Here is a 16,462-nt window from a genome sequence, read left to right as displayed (position 1 = left end):
CTTGAAAGCCTTAACAGCGGAGTTGTCAATTCAGCTGCACCTGGAAACACACTTGCTCGCAAGAGTTTATCAGTAGTAACAGTTTTATAGCAGTAGCAGTAGTGAAATATCAGCAGCAGTGTAACAAAGACAGCAGTAGTGATTATAGTAAATAGCAGGATTAAAATACTGTAGGCACAGTGATGGATGAACGGGCGTTGCATGGATGAGAGAAACTCATGTAATAATCAAAGTAGGGCATTTGCAGATAATAATAAAACGGTATCCAAGTACTAAACAATCCATAGGCATGTGTTCCATATTTAGTCATACGTGCTCGCAATGAGAAACTTGCACAACATCTTTTGTCCTACCAGCCGGTGGCAGCCGTGCCTCTAGGGAATCTACTGGAAATTAAGGTACTCCTTTTAATAGAGCACCGGAGCAAAGAATTAACACTCCGTGAACACATGTGATCCTCACATCACCGCCTTCCCCTCCGGTTGTCCCAATTTCTGTCACTTTGGGGCCTCGGGTTCCGGACAGCGACATGTGCATACAACTTGCAGGTAAGATCATAAAACAATGAATATCATCATAAAACAATAACATGTTCAGATCTGAGATCATGGCACTCGGGCCCTAGTGACAAGCATTAAGCATAACAAGTTGCAACAATATCATCAAAGTACCAATTACGGACACTAGGCACTATGCCCTAACAATCTTATGCTATTACATGACCAATCTCATCCAATCCCTACCATCCCCTTCAGCCTACAGCGGGGGAATTACTCACACATGGATGGGAGAAACATGGCTGGTCGATGGAGAGGCGTCGGTGGTGATGATGGCGATGATGTCCTCCAATTCCCCGTCCCGGCGGAGTGCCAGAACGGAGTTTCTCGTCCCGAGACGGAGTTTCGCGATGGCGGCGGTGTTCTGGATGGTTTCTGGCGACTTCGACTTCCCGTCTCGCGTTTTTAGATCGAAACCCTTAAATAGTCCAGAGGGGGGCGTCAGAGGCTGGCCGAGGCGGCCTCACACTAGGGCGGCGCGCACCCCCTCCAGGCCGCGCCGGCCTGGTGTTGTGTGGCCCTGGGCCTCCCCCAGGCCTGCCCTTCTGGCTCCGTGAATCTTCTGGAAAAATAAGCCCTTCGACATAAATTCCAGGGATTTTCCTGAAAGTTGAATTTCTGCACAAAAACGAGACACCAGAGCAATTCTGCTGAAAACAGCGTTAGTCCGTGTTAGTTGTATCCAAAATACACAAATTAGAGGCAAAACAATAGCAAAAGTGTTCGGGAAAGTAGATACGTTTTGGACGTATCAACTCCCCCCAAGCTTAGCTTATTGCTTGTCCTCAAGCAATTCAGTTAACAACTGAGTGCGATAAAAGTACTTTCACGAACACATTTGTTCATATGATGTAAATATTCTCATGATATGGACAAGTACTTAGGCAATTCATAATAAGATACATGCAAATAAAATCATCTAATAGCTATGTCAATCATGGAAAAGGTACCAACACATTAATAATAAGCATCATGCATCATGTCTATCAGCAGGATTGCAATGTTCATAAAAGGATATGATAAAGTGGTATCTCGCTTGCCCGTATTTGTACAGCAAAACATAAATGCTCGGGCACCTCTGAAGTTCATGGAAAGACTAGAAATAGAGATTGTCAAAGATAAAAGCATCAAAGTTATACCACAGTCAATCACATTTTGGGACAAGCATATTATACCAAGAATGACAATTGTGCTCTCAAGAAAGTGCTCAAAGAAAGAATGGTGACTCAACATAAAAGTAAAAGATTGACCCTTCGCAGAGGGAAGCAGGGATTAACATGCGCTAGAGATTTTCATTTTTAAAACAGGAGTAAAATTATTTTGAGAGGTGTTTGTTGTTGTCAACGAATGGTAATGGGTACTCCAACTACCTCGTCAACCAGACTTTCAAGAGCGGCTCCCATGAAGGACGTTATCTCTACCAGCAAGGTAGATCATCCCTCTTCTCTTTTGTTTACACACGTATTTTAGTTTTATTATGGATGAAACTCCCCCCAACCTTTGCTTACACAAGCCATGGCTAACCGAATCCTCGGGTGCCTTCCAATCCATCTCATACCATGGAGGAGTGTCTATTTGCAAAATTAAGTTGCTTACTGATGAATCAGGGCAAAACATGTGAAGAGAATTAAGTTTGATTAATTGGGGTTGGGCACCCCGTTGCCAGCCCTTATTATGAAAGTCTGTCAAAAGTAAATGACAAGGTCGAAAGATAAACACCACATACTTCCTCATGAGCTATAAAACATTGACACAAATTGAGAAGCATTTTGAAGGTTTAAAGGTAGCGCATGAGAATTTACTTGGAATGGTTTGAAATGCCATGCATAGGTATTTATGGTGGACACTTTGGAATAACTTGGTTTTCAGGGGTTTGGAAGCACGAGCAGCGTTCCCGCTCAGTACAAGTGAAGGCTAGAAATAGACTGGGGAGCGACAATCAAGAGAGCAGTCACTGTCATAATCATGCTTGCGGCAAAATAAATTAACGGAGGCATAAAAGTGATACAAGAACTCTGAGGCAAATTAAATCATCAAGGCTTAATTGACTTTTGTTCAGTCATATGCATGCGTGAGCATGTGCCAAGTCGATTCAAATGAATTATTCAGAGGAGGATACCACAATGTCATACCTCTTTATGAATAAAACAATGCAAGCAAACATCCATGACATGCTACTCATATTAATAAACTGGAGCTAGACATGCGAGATCATGAACTACTAGACTTTCTTAAATGACATATACCTCACATGAACCAATTAAGCATGCTCACATGGATGAGTATATGTACAAAAATGAAAACAAATAGAGTTCATACCAGCCTCTCACCACAGTCGAATTGTCGTAGATCGTCATTATTGCCTTTCACTTGTGTAGCTTGAATAATATGGAATGAAAACCACGCTCCGGCCACCAAAGACCATTGAACTCCATAATGAACTTTACAAAACCAAAGAAGAACAGCAAATATTTTTGGTGTTTTCGAATTGGAAACAAGAACAAAAGGAAGCAAGCAAACAAAGCAAAATCTTTTTGGATTTTCTTATAGCAAACCAACGATAGCAAATAAAGAAAAATAAAAGCAATAAACCAAAATAAGCAAATGGTGAAGAGAAACAACAGAAATATTTTTGGTCTTTTTGTGTTTTGGGAAAGAAACAAAGCAAAAACAAGAAAATGAAAACTAGAAGAGTCACATAAACACAAAGCAGCAGGAATTCGTCAAACTTGACAGCAGTACAGTAATCTATTTTTAAGAAATTCTTCCGCTGCCCAGCTCGAAAAGTGTTCAACTAATGAAAGTTAGATAACAACCTGAGGAACATGCTCAAAAATTGACTTCGCAAAATAACGTTTTGGCTGTTTTTGAGAATTTTTATGGTATCAGTCCAGAATCTGTTTTCAATCAGCACTTCCCCAAATATCATCTCCCTCTTATTAGAAAACCACTTAAAGAAGCAAAACAAGTATATAAAAGTATCCAGCAATCATAATATGCAATGAATGAGTGATGCCGGTATACCTCCCCCCAAGCTTAGGCTTTTGTCCTAAGTGGAGATCAACCCTAGCGAGGGTCAGGGTTCCACGCCGGTGGATCATACATGGCGTAGTCATAATAAGGTCCCGGTGTAGAAGAAAAGGGTGAAGGCTCCACATGCCCAAAATGTTGATGCGAAGAACTTGCTGCATCGGATGACGAGTCGAGGTGTTCCTCGGCCTCCTCCGTGCTGCCTCTTGCATGATGGCCATCTCCCCCCAAGTATGCATTCAGTTCACCTTCTGTGACTGACCAATCCTTCCTAGAATCAAAGTTAAACAGAGCAGGTGCAGGCAATCCTACTAGTTTTTCAGTTTTCTTAGTTGTTCTCCAAGTTTTCTTATAAAATGTTATCTTGTAAGACAGGTTACTCAAATTAGACGAATCAAAAACAAATTCATGTTTAATCATAGAAACTATGTCAAGTCTTTCTACGGAAAGCTGAATATCAAGATGGTGACGTTCTACACCATGTATAGCTAATAAACGAGAGACGATGAGACCTCCAAAAATTCCCCCCTTCTCACGGTTAGTAGCAAGTCTATAGGCTATCAAAGCACCCAAATTATAAGTCCTATCACCTTGTAACACAGCTGCTAGGAAAGCTAAATCCTGGATAGATAACTTACTTGCATTCTTCCTAGCAAGAACGCACTTGGTGATGAAATAAGCAAAGTACTGAATAGTTGGGAGTTGAATACTACTAATTTTGCCACCGTCCTCTGAGAAGCTTCTTCCTTGGCAAATCATCTTGTAGAGATTCAAGAGTTCTTGCGGCGATCCCCTCATCTTCTCGCACGATCCCCATTGCGGCACTCTAATAGCTGCACAAAAATCATTGAAAGGCAAGTTGATAGTTTTATTATAAATTTTGTACCGAACCATGGGGTTAGATTGAGACCAATTGAATTCAAAATCCTGCACTACGGACATAGTCAGTTCTGCATATTGGCTTGGTTCATCAACAACAAAATCATCCAACCCTGCACGAGAAATTAGATCTTGAACATCCCGCAAGATTCCCGCGCTTCTCATAAAATCAGTGCATGGGTAGTAGGAGGGGTATACTCCCTCTTCACGGTGAACTCTCATAACTTGTTGCACCTCCAATTCTTGTTGGTTTAGTTGATGCCTATTCCACTCCATTTTCTGAAATTTTTCAACAAACATTATAAAATTTGATTTGGTGACATATAATTGAGGGAAACTACTATAGGAACTTGCTAGAGTACTAATCATGCATCAAAACTAGTTTCTACAACTTAGAACAATCATGCAAGCTCACTAAACATGTTACCTACAGCAGCAAAATATTCAAGATATACTCAACCAAACAAAATTCTACTTGGATAATCGGAGGAGTCACATACCGGAGAGCAAATGTACCAAATTTCAGACAGAAATCTGGGCTGAGCAAAGAGATCGAGAAATTTTGAGCTCTTGAGCAGAAACATGAGTGAGAGAAAGCTGGTACGAGTTTTTTCGGGAGAGAGAAGAGAGTGGGAGGAGGAGATGAAGTGGTGGGGCAAGGAGGGGCCCACATGGCAGGGTGGCGCGCCCCCCTTGCTGGCCGCGCCGGCCTATGGGGTGCCACCCTGGGGTGCCCCACTGGTCATCCCCAGGTGCTCCCAGGTGCCTCTTCGAAAAATAAGACCAACGGTATAATTTTTGTGAATTTTTGAAAACTTTGAAAAATGCACATTTCTGGGTATTAAATTTATTATTACTGGGCAGGAAAAGATTTTGAAATCTCTATACAACTAAAGAACTTTGCAAATCAAAAAGTGCTACAGCAAGTAGGACAAGTGGAGGAAGAAAGAGATGTTGTTTAACTCCTCTATGCATATAAAATGAATTTGTTAACAAGGTTGATCAAGTCTTGCCACCAAATAAATTTTACATAGCATATGAAGAAATAAACCTCAAATCAATCATGTTACCTTGTATTGAATTGATATGGATCCAATCATAATATTTTGATATCCTTCTTTGGGCTCATATATAGGACAATCAATAGCTCCCACTTTAATAGTTCTCACATTAGAAATTGTATTAACTCCACATACTTTATCAATCCTCTTGGGGAAATAAACGGTATGCTCCTTGTCATCAACATTGAAAGTAACCTTTCCTTTATTGCAATCAATAACAGCCCCTGTGGTGTTAAGAAAAGGTCTCCTAACAATAATAGACATATTATCATCTTCAGGTATTTCCAACACAACAAAATCAGTTAATATCAAGCAGTTATTAGTAACTTGAACAGGAACATCCTCACATATACCAACAGGAATAGCAGTAGATTTATCAGCCATTTGCAAAGATATATCAGTCGGTATCAACTTATCTAAATAAAGTCTCTTGTAAAGAGAAAAAGGCATAACACTAACACCTGCTCCCAAATCACATAGAGCAGTTCTAACATAATTATTCTTAATAGAACAAGGAATAGTAGGTATACCTGGGTCGCCAACTTCTTTGGAACTTTGCTATTGAAAGAGTAATTAGCAAGCATAATAGAAATCTCCTCATTAGGAATTTTCCTTTTGTTAGAGACAATGTCTTTCATATACTTTGAATAAGGAGGCAATTTAATAGCATCAGTCAAAGGGATTTGCAAGAATAAAGGTTTCATCCATTCGCAAAATTTATTATAGTGTTCTTCTTCCTTTGATTTTAGTTTCTTAGCAGGAAAAGGCATTTGTTTTTGAACCCACGGTTCTCTTTCATTACCATGTTTCTTAGCAATAAAATCTTCTTTAGTATACTTTTATTTTTAGCATGCTTTTTAGGTTCATCTTCAACCTCTTCTTTATCAGAAGCATCATTCTTATCGTTATCTTTATCATGTTCATTACCACTTTCAGTTTCAGCATTATAAATAGAAATACTATTAGGATCATTAACAGGTTCAGAGGATTCTACAACATTTTTATGTTTCTTCTTCTTTTTCTTTGAAGGTGCACTAATTTCTTTAGTTCGTTGAGAATCTTGTTCTACTCTTTTGGGATGCCCCTCAGGATATAGAGGATCCTGAGTAGAAACACCGCCTCTAGTTGTTACTTCATAAGCATGTTTTTCTTTAGAATTATTTTTTAACAAGTCATTTTGCACTTTAGTGAGTTGATCAATTTGAGTTTGAACCATATGAAAATGTTTAACAATCATCTTAACATCATTGGAGGTTCTCTCCATAATACCATGCAATTCACTAATAGCTTGAGAATTTTCCATTAAATGATTCTCTACTCTCATATTAAAATTTTCTTGCTTAACAATATAATTATCAAACTCATCTAAGCATTGAGCAGGAGGTTTTGAATACGGAATATCTTCCCTAGTAAAGCGTTGAAGAGAATTTACCTCAATCATGGATGAAGGGGGAGTTATCTTACATAAATCTTCTATGGGAGGCAAGTTCTTCACATCTTCAGATTTAATACCTTTCTCCTTAAGAGATTTCTTGGCTTCCCTCATATCTTCATCTTTTAATTTAATCAAACCCCTCTTCTTCAATATCGGCGTCGGGGCTGGTTCAGGTGTAGACCAATCATCATGATTCCGGCATATTTTAGCCAATAATTCTTCAGCTTCATCTGGAGTTCTTTTCCTGAAAACACAACAGCACAACTATCCAAATATGCCCTAGACTCAATGGTTAGTCCACTATAAAATATATCAAGTAAATCATTCTTTTCCAGGTCATGTCTAGGTCGAGCTCTGATAAGAGAGCAAAATCTTGCCCAAGCTTCAGGCAATTTCTCTCCATCTTCCTAGTCAAAATTATAAATTCTCTGCAAAGCAATATGTTGAGCACTAGCAGGAAAGTATTTTCGAAAGAAAACATCACGCAAACCAGTTGGGCTTTCAATAGAATTAGGAGGCAAATTATTATACCAATTTTTAGCATCAACCTTTAATGAGAAAGGAAAAAATTTAGCGACAAAATAAGTACGCATCTTGATATCATCAGAAAACAAGCTACTCAGAGTAGACAGCTCAACCATGTGTTCTACAGCACTTTCTTTTTTAGTACCACAAAAGAGTGTTTTCTCAACAATAGCTATATGAGATAGATCAAGAGAAAAATCATAATCTTTATCCTTAATGTTTATAGGAGATGTGGCAAATTTAGGATCAGGAGACAGCTTATATCTAACAGTATGTTGTGCAAGCAACTTTTTAATTTTTCTTGCATCAGTAGTAGCATTGCATTTATCAATAAAATCATCATCAAGTTCCACATAATCCTCATCGGGATCATCACTAGAGTATTCAACAGACTCAGGTGAATTAACAGGTGTAACAGTATTTTCATTAGGAGTTTCAGTATTTTCAAGTTGTCTAGACCTAGCAATTGTAGCATCTAGAAAAGATCCCAATGAACCACTATCATCAAGCACAGCAGAAGCATCATCAAAATTATAAGAGTTTTCAGATTCAGCAGAAGTACCAGCATGTGCAGCTTGTGGTGGAGAAACAAGTTGACTTATCACAGATGGTGAATCAAGAGCAGCAGAGGTACTCAGAGTTGTACCTTTTCTTGTAGTGGATGGTAATATGGCGACTTTAGGATCGCGAGATTTACCCATGATGGAGAATTTGCAGTGAACAATATCAATCCAAGTGAACTTCCAAATAAAGCTATGCTCCCCGGCAACGGCGCCAGAAAATAGTCTTGATGACCCACAAGTATAGGGGATCGCAACAGTCTTCGCAGGAAGTAAAACCCAATTTATTGATTCGACACAAGGGGAGACAAAGAATACTTGAAAGCCTTAACAGCGGAGTTGTCAATTCAGCTGCACCTGGAAACAGACTTGCTCGCAAGAGTTTATCAAGAGGTAACAGCTTTTATAGCGAGCGTAGTGAAATATCAGCACCAGTGTAACAAAGACAGCAGTAGTGATTATAGTAAATAGCAGGATTAAAATATTGTAGGCACAGGGATGGATGAACGGGCGTTGCATGGATGAGAGAAACTCATGTAACAATCAAAGTAGGGCATTTGCAGATAATAATAAAACGGTATCCAAGTACTAAACAATCCATAGGCATGTGTTCCATATTTAGTCGTACGTGCTCGCAATGAGAAACTTGCACAACATTTTTTGTCCTACCAGCCGGTGGCAGCCGGGCCTCTAGGGATTCTACTGGAAATTAAGGTACTCCTTTTAATAGAGCACCGGAGCAAAGCATTAACACTCCGTGAACACATGTGATCCTCATATCATCGCCTTCCCCTCCGGTTGTCCCAATTTCTGTCACTTTGGGGCCTCGGATTCCGGACAGCGACATGTGTATACAACTTGCAGGTAAGATCATAAGACAATGAATATCATCATGAAACAATAACATGTTCAGATCTGAGATCATGGCACTCGGGCCCTAGTGACAAGCATTAAGCATAACAAGTTGCAACAATATCATCAAAGTACCAATTACGGACACTAGGCACTATGCCCTAACAATCTTATGCTATTACATGACCAATCTCATCCAATCCCTACCATCCCCTTCAGCCTACAGCGGGGGAATTACTCACACATGGATGGGAGAAACATGGCTGGTCGATGGAGAGGCGTCGGTGGTGATGATGGCGATGATGTCCTCCAATTCCCCGTCCCGGCGGAGTGCCCGAACGGAGTTTCTGGTCCCGAGACGGAGTTTCGCGATAGCGGCGGTGTTCTGGATGGTTTCTGGTGACTTCGACTTCCCGTCTCGCGTTTTTAGATCAAAACCCTTAAATAATCCAGAGGGGGCATCAGAGGCTGGCCGAGGCGGCCTCACACTAGGGCGGCGCGCCCCCCCTCCAGGCCGCACCGGCCTGGTGTGTGGTGGCCCTGGGCCTCCCCCAGGCCTGCCCTTCTAACTCCGTGAATCTTCTGGAAAAATAAGCCCTTCGACATAAATTCCGGGGATTTTCCTGAAAGTTGAATTTCTGCACAAAAACGAGACACCAGAGCAATTCTGCTGAAAACAGCGTTAGTCCGTGTTAGTTGTATCCAAAATACACAAATTAGAGGCAAAACAATAGCAAAAGTGTTCGGGAAAGTAGATACGTTTTGGACGTATCACGGCGCTGGATTCAGCCTTCTTGCAAGCCTTTTCGCTTTGCTCCAATTTCAGAGCAAGAGCGTCAGCACGTTTGTTGGCTTCCGCAAGGTCGGCTGGAAAAACAATCAAAAATAATAATTGTCATGACGAAAATTATGAGGAAGATCATTTAATCTAGAGAAGAACAGCAAGATAGTACCTTTCAGCTTGTTCGAAAGATCACGGTACCCGACGAATTGGGTACCGAGACGGAAAAATTCCTTCATCAAAGGCTGAAGAGAGAGCCAAAGAAAGAAAAATCAAATATAGTGTGGAAAAAGTTCGACGGCAACAAGCAAAAAAGAGGTAACGCAAAAAAGAACAAAGGGAAAAACTTACGTCATTCAATGAAGGAGTCGTGAAACCACCAGTTAATTGGGTGGATTCTTCGACTGGCTCAACCCTGGCTCTCTTCGGTGAAGGGGCTCGGGGGCTTACAGCTGGAGCAGTAAGCTCAACACCTCGTTGAGGAGTCGAGGTTTCGTCTCCATCAGGTTGAGCTTCCGAGATAACCAAAGTACGAGACGTGCTCGTTCGAGCAGTCACGTCAATGGGGTGATTGTCCTCCTCTTCATCACTGCAAAAAATAGGTTACAGTATAAAGAGACAATATAGACAAAATTGCGAAGAGCAAAACGTAACAAGAAAAACTTACGAGCTGATAAGGGCAGCTTCATAAGGGTTTAAAGTTGTCCTTTCTTCAGTAGGAGCAACTTCTTCGACATGAGATGTGCCGGCTTTGGACGTACCAGTGTCGACAACTTCAAGCCTCTTTCTTTTGTTTCCTAGGGAAACAGCAGAAGGAAGGGATTGTGTCGACTCGCTGGCGTCAGATTCAACTTCTTTTTCAGAGGAAGCCGCAGATTTGCGAGAACCTGCGACTTCACTCTCAGGGAGAGAAGTGCCCTGGTTGTCGTCAGTGACAACAGCCTGTTCTTCAACTTCTCCGTCTTCGGGAAGAGGAGGAAGAGAAGCTAGGACCGGATGGTTCTATAGAAAAATAGCGACAAGGAAATATGCAGGGGTGTCAGTAAAAAAAGCAGCAGTCGATAAAACAGCAAAAGTTCGGGAAGACAAAGAAGTCGAGAAGACAAAACACAAGAAAAATACCTGGGGGAGAGAATTGGTGGCGCTGTATGGCTCCACGCGACAAGAGGATGGAATAGGATCCTTCTTGCTGAGCAATGAAATTCTTCGGATAAGCTTCTCCAAATCCTTTACAGAAAGATCCTTGGAGAGCCTATTAGCATCTTTTTCGCCAGCGTAAGTCCAAAGGGGATTTTTGCGAGCCTGCAGAGGCTGCACTCTAATCCTAAGGAAATAGGCTGTGATCTGGATACCCGACAGTTCCTTGCCTCGGGTATTCTGAAGCTCATGGATACGGGATATCAGGGCCTCTGTCGCTGTTTTCTCTTCTTCGGTAGCTTCAGCATCCCAGGAATGGCGGCGAAGAATCTTGGCGCTTCCATCAAAAGGAGCTACGTTGTACTCAATGGAGTTGGCGCTTTCTTCGTGCATGTAGAGCCATCTTTTGCACCACCCTTGGACGGAGTCGGGGAATTTAACATCAAAATACTCAACGTCAGAGCGGACGCAGATAACAACACCACCTATGTTGTAGGAGGCGTTGTGGGAGCCATTACGGCGGAGGCAGAAGATGCGCTTCCACAGAGCCCAGTTAGGAGGGACTCCGAGGAAGCACTCGCAGAGGGTGATGAAAATAGCGACATGGAGGATGGAGTTGGGGGTCAGCTGGTGCAGCTGAACCCCATAGACAAAGAGGAGGCCGCGGAGGAAATCATGAATTGGGGTGGAGAGACCGCAGATGAGGTGGTCGACAAAACTAACCCGATACTCGATTGGAGGAGAGGGGTAGCTTTCTTCGCTGGGGAAGCGAATGGCGCCTTCCTTCTTCATCAGGCCCAGCTTCTTCATCAGATTGACGTCCTGGTTGGAGATTTTCAATCTCTCCCACTCCAGATCTTCAGCGGCCATCTTGGATTCGGGCGTGCTGTGGCGAGTGAGCCGCGCGCGTGGTGGCATCAATGGTGGTGAAAGAGAGAAGCTTGTGCGTGGACGAGCTCAGGAAGCACTGGGCGCAATGGAGGTTTTTTTGCAGAGGAGAGCAGAGGTGCGGCGTGAGCGAAGGTGTGAACGAAGGAAGAATAATGACTTATATAGGGATTTGGCGAAGCAATGCACCGTTGGATGGAGAAATCGTGCGGTGGACAATGAACTCGTAACTGTGGGGTAAAAAGGTATTTTACTGTGATGGAACAGAACATGCGCTACAGTGCGTGCGCCAGGAAAAGCGGAGGACGTGTGTCCCCCACTTGCACGACGTGTCAAATTAACAGGAAATTTGGACCCACAAGATAGAGAGAGAGCACTACTCGTGGTTTCCGGATGCAACGATCGTGGCTATCGTCACTTATAAGGTCACTTTGACCAAGGGAAAAATCTCGACAGTAAAAAAATAATAAGAAGATTGGCGACAGGAAAAAATTATCGATTATTTCGGGAGCCTTTGATTAAATACAAGTTTTTGCCCAAATGCTCGGGGGCTACTTTGGAAAAAAGTAAAATTCGAGTATGGCAATATAGAAATTGCGGGAGCCTATGATCAAACGCAAGCATTTGTTCATAGCCTCGGGGGCTACTCCCATCGGGAGCGCTGTTCGCGCACCCGATAGATATGAAAAGCTCGAGAAAGAATAAAAATATAGCGGCATAAAGTGTGGAGCCTACAACCAAGCACAAATCCTTGGCTGTAGCCTCGGGGGCTACTCCCATCGGGAACGTTGTTCGCGTGCTCGATGAAATAATACAAGAAAAGAGTATATTTCGAGTTATAAGAATAACTCGACATATACTCCCATCGGGAAGTCAATATAAGTCATCCGTGACTCAATAGAATGTGCTATTCCAACAGCCGAAAAAGCACTCGACAATATATTCTCAGAGCGCTAAGTCGCGAATAAAATCTCTGAATGCCGCAAAATTTTGCGAAGGTAAGACCCCAGATCCGTTCTGAGCGGCGTGGCACCGTCTCTGACGTCGGATTGCTACTTTTTTCCGTATCAACAGATACGAAGAAAAATCCTAATGGACGCGTTAGGTACCCGATAAAATATGACTGGGACTCGACAGAATGGTAAGACCTTAAGCGGCACCTGTCGAAGTTTACACCAGTATCCCGAGATCATGTCTAGGGACGTGATTTTGAAGTAGGTTTTTGCGGATTGCCACTAGAGCAGTTAACTAGTACCTGATCCGTCAGATGAACTAGCCCCAACTACCAGTATCCCTGTACAATATAGAATTGCGTATATAAAGATATGTGATGAGCTTGGTAAAAATATAAAATTGGAGATTTTCCCTGACTCTTCGATTCAAGCAAAATCTCGGGGGCTGCTGACATAGGCATCCTTAATGGGCCTGCCGAAGATAGTACCCGGGGTTTATTGAAGGCCCATAACCCGAAGAATATGAAGTTCGGAAGCCCAAGATAGCATTAAGGAAAGTTAGAGTTGTATTAGGAAAGATAGACTTGTAATCTTGCGGGACGGGTCAGAAACCCTCCCGGACTCTGTAAACTTGTGTATCACGAATCCCTCGGCTCCGCCTCCTATATAAGAGGGAGTCGAGGGACAAAGAAAGCATCATATCATTGTCTCACAAACCCCTAGTTTTCATAATCGTCGAGTACTTTTCGGCTGAAACCTTCGAGATCTACTTGCCCTCTACTTCCGACTAAAACCCTAGTCTACAACTTGTAGGCATTGATAAGTTAATCCCTTGTCAGGAGGTGATGAACTGCTGTGTGTGCCTACACAATATGATTATTGAAAATGAGCGAAAACATCTGGTTCCTCTGGCTGAGCAACAAGCACCATATGAGAGAGAGGGACCTCTTGCACCGCCTAATCACCAGGTGCCGACATCATGGGCCGCCTTCATTGCTATGCGCCAGGAGATCCGAGACTCTACAATGCATCGACAGCTGCAAGATGATCTGGTGGAGCACATATGAACGCTCCGAGGCAACGCCAACGCCGACACCAACTAGTCTGTGCTTTATTTATTTGTTTTAAAACTTGTGAAATTGTGTGCTTCATTTGTTTCAGCACTTGTTAAACATTGTACTGCTTTTCGCCGAAATTGTTTCAGCAATTTTCTGAATCTTGTTTACCGAACTTGTTAAATTTTATGTCGAAATTGTTTGAAATATGTCAAATGCCCCAAGTTGGGGGTGTCCTGCCGGGGGGACGGCTGGAACTTCGGCGCTCCCCACGCCAGATTTACGTCCAATCCGGACGAAACAATCGCCGGATTTAGGCGTGGGGAGCGCCAACGAGTGAGGATGCTCTTACCTCGTGTAGTCCGGTAAGAGAAAATGGTGTGTAACTCAAGTCAGTTGTCTCTAGGCTTATGCTGTTGTGTTGTACCAGAAACAGAGATTATGCATTATTTGTGATTCAGATATATCATAGTGCCACATTCTTGTCTCTCGGCCTGTGCCGTTGTGTTGTAGTACCATGGCATTGCATTGTCAGTTAAGTCAGTGTTCATTTCTAGCTATTATGGTAAACACTAAGAAATGAGAAAATGAACTATAACTGACATGTTATTTCTTATATTAAAAGGGTGCCACCATTCATTTCCAGCTTTTCATTGACAAGGAGAAATGCATATCATAACCGTTTAGTCTCTACCACCATAAAATCTCAACAAAACAAGATAAGTGAATCATCACTGAGATATTTCCTCTGATCTGATTTCGAAAAGCGCCTATGCACCTCCCTGGGCTAGTTCTTTTCAGGTTTGGATAGACATGAGTATATCAGTTTCCACCTCAACACTTCCAAAATTCAGACAATGTAATTTTGGCATAGCAGGTGTCATTCCTAAACATCCAGATTTTTTTTCAAAATGTCCAAAGCTTGAAGATGCAATGTGAGAGTCACTAAGGCACCATCTCAGACACAAATTCCAAGTCAGCAATAATATTTACATCCAGAAAATAAGGAATACGTAACCATACTATTTGATTGACATGGCACTCAAAGGAACATCTTAGATTTTTGGTATCTACATGACAGCTGTCTACTTGTCTCTTAACCAAATCATCCTTAGATAGCACTCTATTGTGATTTGTGAGTCAACCACCACCAAAACACTTGCACTTTGGGTGGCAGAGTACAATCTTCTGCATGTCCATCTGTACATTAATTTAAAGGTTAGATGCCTCGAAAATTAATGATGGCCTAAAGATACCAGGCTTCACCGTGCATGTTTGTTTCATACCATCATTTAAACTTAATCAACAGTATCTATAAATAATCTCAATGAATAGTGAGTAGTTTGGGAGTCAAGTAATAATTGCAGCTAGATGATAATTGGACTTACAGATGACACGGTTCTATTATTTCTTACAACTAGACAACTCCCCACGCGTTGCAGCGGAAATTTGTAGAGGTCACTTGTTGAAAACATTACCTGTTTGTATGCTAACAATATTTCAACATACGATTATGATAGATGATAGTTTGAGTATAAAAAACAATACCTGCCAATTCACTTACACATATGGCCATAAAATTTGTGCACAATAAATGCGAAAAACATTATGGTTCATACCCAACAATGTTCGTGTATCGGACATTTAGAGAAGGTGATTCAAAATTTATTTTATCAATATTAACTAAACGATACCCTTTACATTTCTGTGTAGACCCTTGTAAAAAATTCATGAAAATTAGGACATGATCAAAATCTCTTGCTACAATAAATCATAGCCATAAACTGCTATGCAGAGAACACATACGCACAAAAATACAGTACATGCCTTGATACTTCATAACATAAATATTACTAAGATATATGGCCTCAGAAATGGAACAAACCTTATGGAAGATAATCAACCAAAACATATATATACTATTGTTTGCTAAAATATGCAATGCCTGCTGAAGCGAAAATCAGTATTTATGTACTATAAGTAAAGTTTGTATATAATAATTTAATAGGAAATAAATCATTGAATTGGTACATTCAACAATCCACAGTTGGCGCAAATTCAATCTTTCAAAATTGCATAGAACGTATAACTGGCGAGAATCAAGCTAGTGTTTGATAATGAGTATCTTAAATTTTAGGAAACAAATAATTTTCTAGCAGAAAACTAAATATATGTTAGCCAAATAATTTTTTGACCCATTGAAGGCAACAAAAAAAATGACTGATACCATGATAGCTTATGAAGAAGCATGTCTTCTCTTTTAATATGTATGCGTAATCCTGGTTTGTGACCCGTTGAGACAGCAATATATCCTTTTTTATCTTTGCTGGTAAAGATTAAAGCTGTAACCTGGGCGAATCCCCCCGCCAAGTTTGGAGCAAAGAGATCGGATCTGCAACAACAAAACAAATTCACAATGATGTGCATGTGATAATCATAGTTGAGATGATGATGCGTACGTGAATTTGGGATCACAATACGTAGTACATAAGATGGAATTGGCCGTTTACGTGAAGGCATCCTGGTTACGCTGCCGGGGACTTGGTCATCCGGGAACTGCATGCATGGTTACCGCAGTCAGTCACTTGGATTCAGTTTTTGAAGATCAAAACGGGGGCAGAGATTGCGATATCGTTGGTATCTTACCTTCAATAGGATGGATGCCCAGAGTTCGGAAAAAATCCAGGAGGACGGTTGTATGCATTGGCTACTGCTACACTGGGCGAGGGGTGGACTCCCATAAGTACAT

Source organism: Lolium perenne, chromosome 6 (genome assembly GCF_019359855.2).
Source record: "Lolium perenne isolate Kyuss_39 chromosome 6, Kyuss_2.0, whole genome shotgun sequence".
Lineage (NCBI taxonomy): Eukaryota > Viridiplantae > Streptophyta > Magnoliopsida > Poales > Poaceae > Lolium > Lolium perenne.
This window is presented reverse-complemented; position numbering follows the sequence as displayed.